The sequence below is a fragment of the Belonocnema kinseyi genome, chromosome 4 (assembly GCF_010883055.1).
Source record: "Belonocnema kinseyi isolate 2016_QV_RU_SX_M_011 chromosome 4, B_treatae_v1, whole genome shotgun sequence".
Taxonomy (NCBI): domain Eukaryota; kingdom Metazoa; phylum Arthropoda; class Insecta; order Hymenoptera; family Cynipidae; genus Belonocnema; species Belonocnema kinseyi.
The window spans coordinates 96,044,422-96,061,254 of NC_046660.1; positions in this window are offsets into that span (position 1 = coordinate 96,044,422).

Here is a 16,833-nt window from a genome sequence, read left to right on the forward strand (position 1 = left end):
TCAATATAATATTTGAAAGCACGCTTCATATTATTTTGTCATTAAACTAATTGGGTTTTAAAACGAAAATCAAAAAAGGAAAGGAAAGTTCATCTAAATCTACCTGTTTACTTATTACGTGGAATAATAATAAAGATAAAAAATTCGAAAGAATACATACCCTACACAGTGCACAGTGGTCTGGAATAGGAATTTACTGTTCATAATCGCCCACAGGTCGTATTTCTGTACCGATTTTAAGGGACTCCAAGAGTTTGCGAATTAGGTCGTACATAGTATGCAATCGAGAGATTCTTCGTGTATTGAACTGTTGAATGTACTTCATGTCATTGTACTATTCTTGATATCCTTTTAATATCCTCGATTCAATACCATAAATAAGATTATAACAAAAATGATTGAAGAAAAATTAAATTTTTTCTAGAACCAATCGCAGATTGTCACAGATTGTTCTAAAAATTGTTATTAACAAGAACGAAAATTGTTCTTTAGTTTCCCATATCTAATTTTGGAATCACTGCTAGTTTATTGTCAGATATTTTTTAGCAAAAAACCCGTCCTTTTTACGTGTAAAAATGATACATCTTAGTTTTGCTTAGAAAATTGTTTATAACTATCACATAATTTATTATTTATTAAATTTCGTTGCTTAGTCATCGCAATAAATGTCACTCCAATAATAATTAAAGAAAAAACAATGCTTTTCTACGAGGAAACGACCAATTGGGAGACTTGTTTAATAAAATTGTTATTAACCATCTATATTGTTTATGTTTTATAATGCTTGAAAAGCATTATAAAACTAATAGCTAGCGTAAAGCAAACAATTTTTTCTATGAGAAAAAACCTAATAAAAATTTGTTGATAACAATTGCTTATAATAATTGTTTGCAACAATTTAATAGTTAAATATGATTAAAATCAATTATGTTCTATAAATGCAGGTGCAATAATTTCGACTGATAGAGTTTCTATCTGTATTTTTCTTAGATAAAAATTCACAAATTTGAAATGGCCAATATTGTCACGGTATTTCTTTATATATTGTTGCTATTGAAAAAATTAAAAACAAGTTAACCACATTTCTCTTAAAAATTTAATGCTGAGCATTTCTAAAAAAAACTTTTGAATCGGTTAAGAAATACGACCTGTGGGCGAGTATGAGTAGTAAATTCCTATTGCGGACCTCTGCAGTGGGACAGAATTCACTAAAAGTAGCACAAATTCGACTTTTGATGGAATTTGTACGAAACTTCGTACTTTGACTGCGCTCCCTGATTTCAAATTTGACGCTAAAATTGATAAATTCAAAGCGAGGGCCAAAATTAGTTGATTTTTACATATTTTGCCTGAATATTTGGTATAAAGAGGGTTTTCAAGGCCACTCCTATCTAATTTGATGTGAAAAGTTATAAATTCAATATTACGAATCATATATTGAGGCTAAAATTGTTAAGTTTTTACATAATTGTCTGAAACTTGTTCTAAGGGGGTTTTTGATATCGCGGATTTTGAATTTGACTTCAAGAGCTACAAATTCAAAATGACGGATCCAATATGGCGGCAACAATTGTAAAATCTTCACATATTTGTCTGAAACTTGGTATAAGGTGCTTTTTGCGGTCGCTGATTTCCAATTTTGTGTCAAAGCATGAGTTTTATGAAACATGAGTTAGTTGAGAAAACAATGTAAAGTTCTCTCATTTAATTATACAAAAATTTCATCACTTTTATCTGAAAAATAAACATAGTAAAAAAAGTTCAATTTTTTAATTTTAACTGTACGCCAACGAAACATAAGAAGTCGACATTGTCAAAAAACATTATCGAAAAATATTATAAACTTTCAATTATATTTCTCAAAAAGTAGCTGCAAATTTGAAATAAAATGTCACAAAAAAAAGTTGCACCACTCAGACAAATGTCCTCTTGTGACAAAAAGATCTTTCTTTCCCTTACCATTTTTAAATGTTAATTCTTCAACAAATAGAAGCATTGACAATTCCATTTGAGAGATTGGTTAAAAATCTTTAAATAAGTGTATTAATAACCTTCTACACCAAATATTATAATAATTAAAAAATTGACTTACAATTTCTATAATGGTGATGAAATTTTAAAACATTGAAAAAAGTGTCTAAGATTTTTAATCAGCACAGTTCCGAATTGTTTCATTCTGGTATATATTTTACAATTACAGCGTTACAAAATGAAAAAAATCAGTTCGTGAAGCGACAGCAAGCGTCCGCACTTAATGATTTCGTAGGGACGGATAGGGTTAAGATTTTTTCACTTTTTCGTCATTCAATTTGACTCAAAATACCTATATTTTCATCGCTTTGCATACTAACGTCTCGATGAGTATTTTATTATTTTTTCACGTATTAGATACTTGAAACATATCCACATGCAATAGATAAGAGGGCTTCCATAAACCACATGCCCATTTTTTGCCACTTTTTGATTCCCCCCTCACCCCATGTGGTCCACCGTGGCATTATCGTCGACCCCCCCCCCCCTTAGGGTGCTACTTGGTTTTTTTCTTCTATTTCTTGTGAAACGAAAATAAAACAAAAAAATATAAGTGGTAGCAACCACTCAAGTGGTTGCGGCCAGAATTTTCTCTCCTCGACTCGATAACTAATGTAAACAAACAAAAGGACGTGGGGAAAGGGCACTCGGTTCGGTTCGCAGGGATCGAATTAAGGACTCCGCACGCTATTTCAAAAGGGACCCGTTCATTTTTCGGAACGGTGAAAATTAAGAAAGGTAAAATTTCAGAATGGGTTATAATACATAATGGTAAAACTTAGGACTAGCAAAAAATCGGAAAGAGGAATAAGTCGGAAATCCAAAACTCTGAAAGGTATGTATTCGGAAACCAGAAAAACGGTATAGGTAAAAATTTGGAGGCGTTAAAATTAGGAGGGTGAACAATTAGTAATAAGTAAATATCCGGAGAGAAAAAATTCGGAACGTAGAAAAATTAGGAATTGTTAATAAATGTACTTAGCAGTTGTGTAATTGTTTATTTATGACATCATAATAAATTTATGTTGTACGTTGAAAATTGTTTTTAAATTATATAATGATGAAAAAAAATTATTCTTTCGTGAGAAATTTAAAATGACGGATAAAATAAATTTATTATGATTTGATATTTAAATTTACTGTGATAAATATTTGTTTGCTACCATGAATAAAAAATTATAAACCTGTTAATAGGTACATTTATTTACTATTCCGAATTTTTCCTCTCCGTATATTGACTTATTCCTAATTGTTTACTCTTCTAATTTTAACGTTTCCAAATTTTTACCCACTCTGCTTCTTTGGTTTCCGAATAAATACCATTTAGAGTTTTGAACTTCTGATTTAATCCTCTTTCCGACTTTTTGGTATTCCTAAGTTTTACTATTATGTATGATAAGCCATTTTGAAATTTTTCCTTTCTCAATTTTCATTCGTTCCGAAAAATGAACTGGCCCCTTCAAAAAATGAGTAAGCTATGTGTTTTATTATTATTATGTTTTACACCTGAATATAAAACCACGTGGCTCGGACGCCCCCCAACTTTCACCCGTGTGAACCAGCGTGGCTTTTCGTAGAACCTCCCCCTCCCTTGAAGGAATCACGTGGTTTATGGAAGGCCCCTAAAATAAGTAGACCCAATATTTCACGAATACTATGTGTACTAACAGAAGTAAGGCCTACATTTTCATATTTTAGTATAGGAACGTCTCAATTGGTATTTGAAGCAGGGTTCGCACTATTTTTTCTCGCAATAGACAAGTTAAACACATCCGCAAGTAAATTTTTATGTACTTACATAGCTAACGGACAGATAGACATTTTACCGAGTGCATAATGGTTTCTTACCAAGCCCTAAAAATAAGTATTTTTTATATCGCCTCAAAATTGGCTGTAAAGGAGCGATCTGTGGGGCAGTAAATAACAATAAACCACTAACTATCCCCGTGTAATTAATACGCATGTTTGTATATGGAATTATATACGGAGAAAAATGGATATAGACCGAAGGGCTAGATACTGAGAAATATCAGATTACTGCGCTGGAAATCTTAGGAGAACTCTTGGAGGAACTCTTAGATTTAGAAATCTTGAAAATCTTTCGCAAAGCGTAGAGCATTCACACCACGAAGGATTCACACATTCATACGTTCGGGATACACATGCTGGCTCGTTGAGTGGAACGAGCGGCCGACTCCATCCGAATGCCGACGAGCTTAGCCGAGTCTGATTTCTCCTCGATTGTCCCGATCTCCACAAGTTTTGGAAATCTGGGCAATCCCAGCAATCTCAAAGAAATCTTAGCACTCTCTATGCGATTTGGATTGAGACTGCCACATTCATACTTTTAATATTTCTCAGTGAATAGTCCATCGATATAGACAAACTTGGAGTGTTAAAGTATAGATCGTCAATTTGACGTTTTAGGTAGTATTAAGTACATTCCATAATTTTTTCTTTGTAATGAGGAAGGCCAGAATTTTTTTTTCAATTTGAATATCTTTAGAATTTCAGGGTTATATTCTAAAGTAGTCATGCTTTGAAATTGTGCGCTGTAAATTAGTGTGGTAAAATCACCGCTGTGTGGCTGACGGAAAAACTGAACCTCGTCGGAAATCAGTCTTCGGTCTATAAGCACAGGATCGGCAGATGGCTTTGCAAGTTCGACACAGTTGTCGAGTAGGATAAGGAAATTAGTTTGTAGGTATAATTAGAAACACCGACCTCATGTTGCCTTTCTGGTATGTGGCCATATAAATGTTTAAAATAATTAATAAAATCAATCTTGGGTACATAAAAATAACAGTTCTAATTACTTTGTATATTCAATGTGAACATTTTTGGCTTTTTAAGTTGAAACTCAAGGATAATCGAGTTTACACTCCCAAAATCGAGATAATGAAGCTAACACTTTTTAGATTTTCAGGTTTACACCGTAGTATTGTACAACTTACACTCTGGAATGGTTATTATGGGCACCCATTTTTAGAATTTCGCAGATAATAACGTAAGTTACACTATCTAGATGGCTCTTCTATAGCTGAAACTCCATTATAGTCATAACGCACTCCAGATAGTCAAGATGACTATCATTTTTCTCCCTGTACTTATTAGTTTTTCTGTTTAAAATGTCCACGTATTAAAAGATCTTTATAATGATTTTTTTCAGTTAAACGATTTCATGTTAATGATATCATGTTCACTTTTTGTAAGTACAAAGCTTGTAGTCAAGATTCTTGTTTCAAAGTGCCTGTATTCATGACTTACAAGCACCGGTAATGGTTTTAGCATGTCATGTGTTGGCGCCATTATAAGGACTGCTTTTCTCGTGAAATAAGTAAGGCGGAATTTGATTGAAAGCTAAAAGCGTTTCTGGCATCCCCGTGACTTTGTACGAATCTCGCAAAGAACGGCGCCGCTTTTGCTGAGTATATCTACAACACCTGCATTTGATGTATTAAAAACGCTTACTAAATAGTCCGCGTGAGCAGAGATGTAAAAGGCATAGGCTGAGGGACAAATAAAAGTCTACAACATGGAAAAAAGTATGCAAAAGAGATGTAGTCACGCAAAATTTAATGTCCATGTCTAGCCAGCTTTTAGCTTTGTAAGTTCGTGTTGCATTAAATACGTGACTACGTCTCTTCGAAGTATTTTGTCCATTCGTATTTAAGGTTTTGATCTTTCCTTTAGTTTAAAATATTATTTATTTAAGAGAACAGATTTAGTTTGCACTATTTCGTTCCTAAAATTATTTTAGCATAAGTTGCACGTCTTTCTTTCTCATTAGGATCATGAGAAGAATATAAATGGTTGTCCTACAATATACTCGTAATTTAGGATTTCTGATATCGACGTTCATACGACTTCGATAACGTTTAATGTTTCGTGTCCCAGATAAGTTTAGCAATCTTTAGATGAATATTAAGGGCCATTTTACTTTTCGGAGTTGAGAACATTGATACCAAATAATTTTACATATATTTATGCTCTTTTTAACTCTACTCATAAAGAATAAGAAAGATAAAAAAGCTTTGTAATTTAGCACATAAATTAACAATTGTCGGTCACAGGAATCTGGAATCATAACGCAGCTTTTTCATGTAATGAAGAATATTTGGCAAATTTCGAGCACAATATAATTGGAATTTTTTTTCTCGTAAAAACGAAATAAAATTTTTCCTAAATTTTTTCTCAACGAGAAAAAAAAAATTTTCTCGTCAAGCGTGAGAAATAACCGGAGGGCCGCACTCAGCTTAGTTGTATCAGGTTACGTCATGCTTCGCAATCGGACACAAGGTATTCACTCGGTCCGTCCTGTATAGGTTCGGAGCCCCTGGATTCAAATCCAAGGCCAGAACCGAAACCGTGCACAAATTCTTATTTTCGGTATGCGGAGTTACGTATGGGGTCCTATTACCTGACGAATTTCCGGCATATTCTGTCGAAGATAAAACATTTTAGGTTGAAAAACAATTTACAGAGAATTTTTGAAGTTGAAACTATGAACAACCGATTTTTAAGAAAATTGCATCTAAAGTTGGCGAGTTTCATATGCGCACGTATATTACGGTCATCCAAAATTAACGGATGGGATACTTGCACGCATAGAAACTTGAAAAATCTTTATTTAAAACAAATATATCTTTTTGAAGCTACGCTACCTGTACAAAGATGCATGAACTTGTAATTTTCCAGATTCTTAAACTCTATTAAAGTGGATAATTTTCATGTTATAAAACGAAAAAGAGGTAATGGGTGGGACTCGTACGGGAGTCACTTCCAGACTTACTTTTCCTTTCAATCAGAACTCTGCGAATTGAGAATAGTTATAACACCAATTTTTTTTGTAATGGATTTGTCTTTTGAAGTTTACTTTTTATATATGTCAAGTTAGAAAATATGTGAATTAGAATTTTGGATAAAATTCTTCTTTTAGGTAACGGATGGGACATATACGATGAGGAAGTTACTTTGGAGGCATTACAGATGATATATCTTCAATATGAACTAAGAATTGAACGGAGTAGGATTTAAATAAGTTATCAAATTTTTAAATCAATGGAAAATTAATTTTATTGCCACAAACTCAGGGTTAAAACATTTAATCTACGTACATTCTTATCCACATCTATATCTATAAAATTAATACTAATATCGCATTAATTTTTTATTTAATCTTCAAAATCACTTTCGGAGTGCACATCGCTGTATTTTAAACGTATATGTGTTGTAAGGTGCTTAAAATATATTTCGGGTCCGCAAGGGAAAGGACCCTGCACTAAATGTATGGGAAAATGGCTTTCGGTGGATTTAGCTGAAACTTTTGTAATTTTTAAGGTTATAAGTCCCGGATGAAATATCCGTAAAAAAATCCAAAAAAATGGACAGTTTTAGCGCTATGCGGCGCTGAGCGCTCAAGATCAGTGAATAAAACGAATTACAACAGATTTAGTTACAAAAGCGATGTCAATATAGAAATCATGGTTCAGGTCATGGTCTGTCATTTTTTCGCCTACACCTTTGACTCATATAGCGCGCTTCTCAAAACGATCAAACGCTAAGCGCCCCAGATTTTAACTTGATTAATTAATCACTTCTTTAAAGGCACAAATGGTACTCAAAGTAACATTAGTAACTAGTGCGCACATACCGATAATAACATTCTACCCTTCGCAAGAGGGTTGAACGCTAAGCGCTCAAGATCAGCGAATAAAACCAATCCTAGTAACTTTAACGACAAAAGCGATGTCACTATAAGAATCACGCATCAGAAAGTAGTCAGTAATATTTTTAGCCAAAGCATTGAGTTATATTGCGCGCTTCTCGAAACGATCAAACGCTAAGCGCCCAAGATTTGAAATTGACTAAGTAATTACTTTTTTCAAGACAGAAATGGTATCCAAAGTAACATTAGTAACTAGTGCGCACATCGATAATAACAGTGTACTCTTCGCCAGAGGGCCGAACGCTAAGCGCCCATGATCAGCGAATAGAACCAATCCTAGTAGCTTTAGTGACACAAGCGATGTCTGTATACGAAACACGCATCAAGAAGTGGTCAGTAACATGTTAAGCCAAACCAATGACAATATGAGTCAACACCGTTGACTCATATAGCGCGCTTCTCAGAACGGGCAAACGCTAAGCGCAGAAGATTTGAACTTGACAAAGAAATCACTTTTTCAAAGACCTTTCACAAAAGAAATGACAGACAAACATACCGTCGTCGATGGAAATAATGAGTGAATGCTGCATGATGAACGACTGTCACTTTTTAAAGCAAAAAGCGAACGACTTCAGAATGAGCGACGAACTGAAAGTAGGCCTAATGACTTAAAAAAAGTTGAAACCTCGGCATTTACTTATTATTATATCAAACATATATATATTAAACATATATTAAACAGCATTCACTTATTATTTCCATTGACGATGGTATGCTTGTCGTTTCTTTTGTGAAAGGTCTCGAAAGCGGATAATAATTTTATTTGTAAGCTTAGGAAAAAAAATTCCTATCTGTTCCATTCTATATTAATTGTGTTGTATTTCTTATTCTCTTTTTGTGTTTAGTTTCTTGTGTTTATTTGTTTTATTTTGTTTCTGAATTTTCCTTTCGTTTTATTAATACATTACTCTGCCTTTCAAAACCATAAGAGCTTGTTTCTCTTATGGTTTAAAAAATGGCATTCAGAGTTTGAGTTAATTGCTATGTGTGCGATAGAGTCTATCAACCAGGACAAATGGCTCGAATTGATGGAAATAATAATCCTGATAGGCAAAACATTGCAATTTTTAGACAGGCAGGCAAACGTGCAAGTTCTGTAATGCTGATGTTAATACTCCAAGGCTTTCAATTGATTGTAGAGTTAACGCTTTTATTCTCATGGACATTTTATTTCCAGAAAAAACAAGAGCATGCTTAAATCATTTGGATGAACATGGTTTCATCTTAGGCCCCTTGCTTCCTGAACTACAAGCGATTAATAGACCGTATAGGATTCCGGGACAGCAATTACTTCTGTTTTTGCAGCAACTTCTTAACGAAGCAAATGTTCATGCGGCCGCGGCGTTTAATAATGAGGATAGTTTCACTGATGAAGAGTTTGAAGCTATTGTTCCTGTAACAAAGGAACAATTTAGAGAATTGCATGCATTTTGAGATCCTACTCCGCAGTTACATGGACATGGTACCAGATACGTGAGGAAAAAAGATCTGCTGACTTTCCTTCGCAAAATGCGTCTAGGTCTTTCTGATGAATTTCTGGAAGTGATTTTTCATTATTTGAGCCAGCAAGCTACAAGCATGGCCATTTCTACTGTAAGAGAGTCTTTAATGCAGCGATTTGTGCCTGGTAACATTGGATTTAATGCGATAAGCAGAGAGGAATTCATTGAAAGACACGTGACATCATTCGCCAATGAACTTTGTAATCCACAACCAGAAATTCCCAGAGCTATTGCTATCATCGATGGAACTTATGCTTACATGCAGAAGAGCAGTAACTTTCGCGTACTTCGACGCTCATTCTGCAAACATAAAGGACGTCACTTGGTAAAACCTGCTCTCATTGTTGCTCCAGACGGATACATACTTGAAATACAAGGACCATATTTTTCTAACTCGCGAAACAATGACGCACAAATGCTCATTAACGAATTTGAAAGAGATGTGGAAGGTATGAAAGAATTTTTCGAAATTGGTGATATTTTTATAGAGGACCGTAAATATAGAGATGCCCAACCACTTTTAGAATGCTTAGGAATTGTGTTTAAGTTACCGCCGTTTCTCCAACAAGGACATAATCAATTGGTAACGAAAGAAGCAAACGAAGCTCGGCTAATAACGAAATCGACATGGATAGTGGAATCCAGAAATGGCCACATAAGTCCATTTTCGAGTTCTTTGAGAAAACCGTTTACATAAAAAACGGTCGTTTTCAGAACGTTTTTTCGCAACAAGATAATAATCTTTGGCGGATTTGGTCATCTGCTCTTTTTTAGGAACTGATGCCATTATCTGTAAAAAAGTCCAAAAATTATATTTTAAGTTTTAGTAAAATAGTCTAGTCAGAAAATTATATGATAATATGTTTACATTAATGTAAATCACAGTTTGATAAATGTGTTTATAACTAACCAAAATATGGGGGAAATAAGATCAGAACAACGAACAATATTAATTTCACAACTTCACTGAGTTCAAAAAGAAACTAGAAAGTTTGTATCAGCTCACTAACGGAGTTATGGCATTCCTAAACTAAAGATGTACTCTTATATAGGTTTCAATCCCCTTGTAAATAGATTAACTTATTAGAAATAGTGTCTTTAATTTACTACGTACGATGTTCCTTGAATCCTGTAAGTACAATCTGACCGAATTATAATAGTTAAGAATATCCCTGTCATTCAAGTTCTTAAACATTTATAAACCACTTTAACTACAAAAGGTATGAAGTAATTTCAAAATTCTTTCGCTTCTCTTCTGCAGAATTCACAATGCAAATTTAGAATCTCTTAAGCGCCGGCCGTCATTAGGGTAATGGTCAGACGAAAGGCTTTGAAATTCCAAATGTCCCATCCGATACTACCCTCCTATATCCCATCCGTTACCACTTTTTTCATATTCTCCAAGTATTATGAATATTTTTAAATTAACTATGGTGGGTATTATCTCGAGCTAACCTTAGTTCTCGAATTTTTCACCTTTTAGTACATGCTAAAAAAAATAAACTTTTCTATTATTTTGGCAACGGATGGGACCACTCATACCGAATCTTAGAATTTCATAAAAAAGGAATTGCAAACAAAACAATTTTTCTGTCCTTTATATGAATAAGCAGAAAAATAATTGTATATTTCATTGAATGTTTTACATTAATAATCCAATACTTTTACTAGTCAAGACAAGTCCACAAAAATACCATAAAAACCATAGATACTTTGGGTCACTTGATGCCCTGAACAAATATTGCTGAAAAATAACTTAAAAACTATTTTGGAATGACCGATTACTAGTTGTACAGACATGAAACATAATCACTTGTAGCTTCTTTCGGGACATGGGTATAGTGTCAATAGAATAATATATTTAGTAAAGGTCCTATTATTATCTCCCTGTCTAAGCTTTTTGAGTCTGAAATTGACTTTTGAATACAGATTTTTCAATTTCAATTCATGATTTGAAAATAAGGAGGTAGGGTGAAATGCCATTCGAAATGCTTGAGAGGAATTTTCGAGTTCTGGCTGGTTCTAAAAGAGTTTGTAAAACTAGAAAATTGTGAGGATTTACATTTGAACCACGTAATAGCAGAAAATCCTTTTGTATGGTAATGCGGCATGCTTGAGCCTATAAAGGGTACGGTAAATCGATTTGAGTATCAATAAATTCCACTTTGTGAACTGAAAATGAAATTTGATCGGTTTAATATTTTTGTTATATATTCCAGTATTATAATACGCTGAAAATTCAAAGTAATTTTAATCGTGAAGGATACGACGGGCCAAAACTCGGATTTGTCAATTAAAGATTCCAGATCTCTCACCAGGGTCCAATAGATTTTACAATATTCCTCAAGGATATTTTCAAGATTCGCGAAGATTTTTAAAGATTTGAAATATTTTCGACTGTTTTTGAGTTGCTGAACTTCGGGATCTCTAAAATTTTCCAAATTTTAATGTGATGTTTCTGATTCTGCTTCTTTCATTTTTGTATTCCATAGAGACTTTGAACAAGATTTCCAGAGTGAATAGCCCCTTGGAAGGAAGACCAGAAAAATTAAACGAGAACTTTAAATACTTAGTAATTTGCATGGAAACATTCAACTCATGAAGTATTGTTATTTGTCAGATGTCACAATTTTTGCTCCGTAAAACTGTGTAACCCAAATCCATTTTTCCCCCTTTACTTATAGATATATTCTTTATTCATTTATGTGCAATCTATTATTTATCAGGAGTTTTTACACGTATTTGCACACATGCTTTAAACGGTTACCTACTTTTTGATTGAATTTCAGCTCGAAAGGTTTGTACCCTATCAAAATGCGGTGTAGGTTTCGGGGATTTTAGTTCCATTCAATTGAATAGACTCTCGAAATGCAAAGCAATTCATTTCGGAGTGTCGAGGGTATGTGACGACTATCCCATTTGCGGTGGTTCGCGTCTTTAACTCAGGAAGAGCGGTTTCAAGCTTCCCCTGACTTTCCAAGTTCGAGGGCAGTGGCGGATGAAATTAATTTCAGTTGATTCAATTAAGACTCGGTGACATGGTCTACTATACCTCCCTTATCGGAAGCTACGAGCAAACAGTTCCCAGTGGAGATAGATGCGTAGCATGGTGTGCATTTGTGTAAAATGGACAATATTATTATGAATTTACATTTCTCTTGTAAAGATCCATACTTATAGTGTTACCTTAATTAAAATGAGCTTTAATGGTTTATTAATGTTTGCAACTTTATTCTTTTAACTATATTGTTTTTATATTTCTGATTTGCATTAAAAACTTAACTTTTAATATAGTTTTTGGATTATTGCCAAAAAGTTGACCACTTTAGACATTGACATTCTCAAAAACAAATAAACCTTCAAACGGACAAATTTGTTTTTTAAATGAAGGGTATCCCAAGAGAGTATGCAAATATAAAACTAAGAGATCCATTAATCTGTTTTTGATAGACATTGAAATATGCTGACACAAAGAAATAAAAAATGTTGTTTGAAATATATTCTGAACGGATAGAAATGTTTAAATATGAGGAAAATGACTATTTTCACGATTTATTTAATTTCGATTTCAGCGTTTCAAAATATACTTTTATTTTAATGTGATAATTATTAACAGTTATTGAGATTCAAAGTTTATAAATCGTTTTTTAAAAACTATACTAAAATCTTCTTAAGTTTAAAATTAAACATTTTATAGTGCATTTGGAATATTTCGAATAAATAGTTTCAAGTTTTAACAAAAAATAACAATGCAGCGTGAAAAGACAAAAAGAACGTTCCAGTGCAACGTTGTCAGCACGTATAAAATGCCTGCCGCTTAGAAACGTTCCAAACAGAAATGACCGTTATTATTATTATCAGTAAATATAGCAAAGACAGTCAGTGATCTCCCTTATTGACTTAAATTTTTAAAAAATCAAAAAAAGGCGACTTTTACTCTATTTTCTTAAAGTCGGTAAATTTCTCGGCTATTTTAGCATATAATATGTCATGTTCATGAATGGGAAGCTATTTACCATATGATGCAACAATAATATATCAGGAATGATGACATTAAAATAATTTTGATTGACTTTCAATAACAAGAGAATGTTTAAAACTGATATATTGCCTGATATATTGCCCACGGTGGGCGTCTGAAGATATGAACTGCAACGTTCACGAAACGTCGGCAAACAATTTATAGTTTTTTACACGAGTGAAACCCGAAATATCTCTTTTTATCAAAATGGATCATCGTGAAAGCATAAAATCTATTATTAAGGAACTCTACGGAGAGAGTATTCTTACTAAAACCCACACCTTTAGTAAGCTCAGGACTTCTCAAGGTAAGCTACTAACATCCTTAGCTTTTTTGAAACGGTGCAGGGACAACAAAATCGTCCCAAAATTCTTACAACTGAAAAATAATTTCGGAACATCTAAATCCAAATCGATTCTGGATAATACAAGTTTGCTTCTCGAGAAAGAAAGAATACAGCATACGAAATTTCTTTTGCACGGCACCTCTAAAAAACTATTAGAACTTCACCTTTTCCTATCAAATACCCTCCGATTTGACATTTGGTCCACATTGGACCGCATATCGTTTGACCAATCCCAACGGATTAAAGAGTTTTCCACCCAAAAATAAAAAACAAAATTTGACAAATTACTTCCAGTAAAGCAAACTCAACTAGCAAATACAGTAAAAAATATTTCTGACCACCCTCTCAACAATGAAATCATTTCAGCCTTATCTAAAGGACATGATTTTGCTGTAGCTCCATCGAAAATCCCAAAAGAAGAAATAATCAGCAATTTAGAATCCACAATATATACCCTTCTACCAGAGCTGCCAGATCGAGCCTGAAATTTACCCCCACCATACCTACCTTTTGGCGAATTTAATGTTTCGCCTGATTCTTTATTTCATGCATGAGTCGATTTTGAGGTTATGTTTTTCAGGTGTATACAGTATGAATATTATTGTTACTATATATATTATTAATGTTAATATTATAATTATAAAATATAACATTAATTTTAATTAATAGCTGACTAACTTTTAATAGAAATAGTTAAACTTTTAACTAAAACAATTAGTTTTCTGAAAAAAAATTTGAATAAGAAGATGAATTTTCTTGTAGTTAAAAGAAATTAATTTTTAAACCAAAACAAGCAATAAAAATTCTGCAAAATAGTTAAATTTTCAGAAAAGAAATTCATAATTTAAATTATTGAAATTAATTGAAAATCCCTTGAAATGTTTTAAAACAACCTAAACTATTTAAAATCCTTCAAAATCTCTTAAAATTTTGCAAATCTCTTGGAAATTCCTTATAAATTTAAAAAATACTAAATGTCTAATACTAAATACTAATACTAAAATACTAAAATGTTCTAAGATGTATCAAATCCTTTAAAATCGCATATTAAATTACTGTAATAAATTGAAAATTCCTTAAAACCTTTTAAAATACTCTCAAATATTTCGAAACCTTCAAAATCTTTTGAAAAATCTTGACATCTTTTAAAGATTTTTAAGGTAATTTGGAGTTTTTTTAAACAACCTTGATATAATTATTAAAATTCTTTGAAATTCCTTTAATTTTAAAAGCTTTTTTAAAGCTCTTGAAAATTCCTTGAAATTTAGAAAATACCCTGAAATATTTCAAATCCTTTAAAATCTCATATTAAATTACTGTGATCAATTAAAAATTCTTTGGAACGTTTTTAAATACTCTCAAGTATTTTGAAACCTTCAAAATCTTTTCAAACACCTTCAAACCTTTTAAAGATTTCTAAAGTCCTTTGGAATTTTTAAAAATAACTCTGCTAAAATTGTTAAAAATTCTTTAAAATTCCTTGAAATTATAAAAATAAATTAAAAATTACTTGACATCTTTTAAAACATTCACAAATATTAAAAATCTTTTGAATTTTCTTGACATTTTTTTAAGCTTTTGAAAATTCCTTGAAATTTTGAAAATTCCCTGAAATATTTCAAATCCATCAAAATATCATATTAAATTACTGTAATCAATGAAAATTCCTTGGAATCTTTTTAAATACTCTCAAGTATTTTGAAACCTTCAAAGTCTTTTGAAATGCCTCGGACTTTTTTTTTAGGTTTTCTAAATTATTTAGGAATTTTTAAAAATAAGCCTTCTAAACATTTTTTAATTCTTTGAAATTCCTGTAAATAGTAAAAATAAATTGAAAATTCTTAGACATCTTTTAAAACATCCACAAATATTTAAAATCCTTACAAATCTTTTGAAATCTTTTGAAATTTTGTAAAGCTTCAGATTGAAATTAAAAAAAAGAAGAGTTTCAAAACGTTAAATATTAAAATGTTTGTAGATTATAGTTTTGAAGATGCAATCAATAAAAATTCACAGTTTTCGAAATTTTATTTTCAAACATTTTCAACTATTCCATAAGAATAATTTTCGACTCGATGGGATACAAGACTTCACATTTAAAATTGTAAACTTGGAAGTTTATTTATAAAAACTTAATAATAATAAATTAATTAAATGCGTTCAAAATTTTAATGTATGCTTTTCAATTGGACAATCTCTACATAAAATTACCCGAGTTAAAATTTAACTATTTCTAAAACGATTTTTGTATATAATTATAAAATTATAAATAAATATACATACATATATATTTTTTTTGTTTAGGGTATTTTTAAATTTTCAAAGAATTTCAACAGATTTTCAAAGATTTTAGAGGATTTTAAATATTTTAGAATGTTTAAAAATATTTCAATGAATTTTCAATTCATTTTTATAATTTAAAGAAATTTCAACGAATTAAAACAATTGTAGCAGGGTTGTTTACAAAAACTCCAAAGTACCTTAATAATATTTAAAAGATGTCGAGGGTTCTCAAAAGATTTCAAAGGATTTTCAATATTTTAGCGTCTTTTAAAACATTACAAGGAATTTACAAATAATTTTAGCTATTTTTTCAACTTTTCTGGTATTTCAAATCCTTTAAATATTCCTTACAAATCTTGAAATTTTTTAAAACTTGAGATTGGAATTTATAAAACTTTATGCTTTAGAAACTTTGGGCTTTACAAAATTCTGATTATAAAACGTCAGAAATTTGTAGTTTCTGAATTTTCCTACTTTTTTCAGTGAGAAGGGAATTGACAGGACCTCCTTCATATTGCTATTAATCTAAACAATCTCAAGGGAATTATTGAACTATTAAAATTATTTGTAAATTCCTTGTAATGTTTTAAAAGACCCTAAAATATTGAAAATCCTTTGAAATCTTTTGAGAACCCTCGACATCTTTTAAATATTATGAAGGTACTTTGGAGTTTTTTAAACAACCATGCTACAATTTTTTTAATTCGGTGAAATTCCTTTAAATTATAAAAATGAATTGAAAATTCATTGAAATATTTTTAAAAAATCTAAAATATTTAAAATCCTTTAAAATCTTTTGAAATCTGTTGAAAATCCCTGGAAAATTTAAAAATACCCTAAACAAAAATATATATAATTTTATAATTATATACAAAAATCGTTTTAGAAATAGTTAAATTTTAACTCGAGTTATGTCTATTAA